Genomic DNA, 827 nt, shown 5'->3' on the forward strand with positions numbered 1-827 from the left:
TTGATGAAGTCCAATAAGTAGCATGTTAGAACTTTGATGGGGCTGTCATAGCTTTTCCTAGGAAGCTCTCCGTCTCCGGTGAGCTTAAAGGGCAAGCCCAGGCGCGTTGCTCACGGCTTTGATGGAAAGTGTGCGTCCGCCACGTGGAGAAAGAACAGCCCCACATGGGCAGGCAAATGTAGGTTTACAGGCTTTGTATCTCAAAGAAGGCACGTTGTTGCTTTCGTCCCTTCGGGGACATCTGATAAAATTGGAACGATACAGAGAAGATTAGCATGGCCCCTGCGCAAGGATGACACGCACAAATCGAGAAATGGTCCAAATTTTTTTTCCGTTTCCTGCCTCTGCCTCTGGAAGGCCGCTCAGGTGTGATGATCCTGTTTTGTCCTTTCCATCTTTCACGCATGGCTCGTGTGGGTCTTCAAAGCACCAGTCGCCTTCTCCCGCAGCCAGTTTGTAATTACAGACATGACCCTTCGCCCTGTGCCTCAAGGGGTTTCTTTCAACACCCAAGAGCTTTGGATCTGTGCTACATACAGACAAGAAACCACAGAGGACAGGCCGCAAGAAGGGAAGGGCAGGTTTTCGGTGCATACAAAGAGTCCTGCTTGATGGAGGGAGGGGCATTGGGACTTCTCTCAGGACCCCAATACTCGACATCCCACCCACCAAGAGCCACCATGGTCCATGGTGGAAGGCATGCATATTGATGCTGCTTTTTCCAGATACTCAGAAGAGCGGGTGAGTGAGTTGCTGTTTCACATTGGTGGGTAGCGGCTAATGAAATCAGGTCAGGGGCTTCTGCTGCTCCATCATCGACGGTGTGG

The 827-nt window shown here is 51.3% G+C and overlaps 1 non-coding gene across 1 annotated transcript; it reads left to right on the top strand.

Annotated features, from left to right (window-relative positions):
* The first annotated feature begins 225 nt into the window (after window positions 1-225).
* LOC147438005 (U6 spliceosomal RNA) lies at window positions 226-328 on the top strand. The gene has a single exon (XR_015184986.1). It is a non-coding gene; the product is annotated as a U6 spliceosomal RNA (small nuclear RNA).
* Window positions 329-827: the final 499 nt, after the last annotated feature.

The sequence above is a fragment of the Adiantum capillus-veneris genome, chromosome 17 (assembly GCF_014529385.1).
Source record: "Adiantum capillus-veneris isolate H3 chromosome 17, ASM1452938v2, whole genome shotgun sequence".
NCBI lineage: Eukaryota > Viridiplantae > Streptophyta > Polypodiopsida > Polypodiales > Pteridaceae > Adiantum > Adiantum capillus-veneris.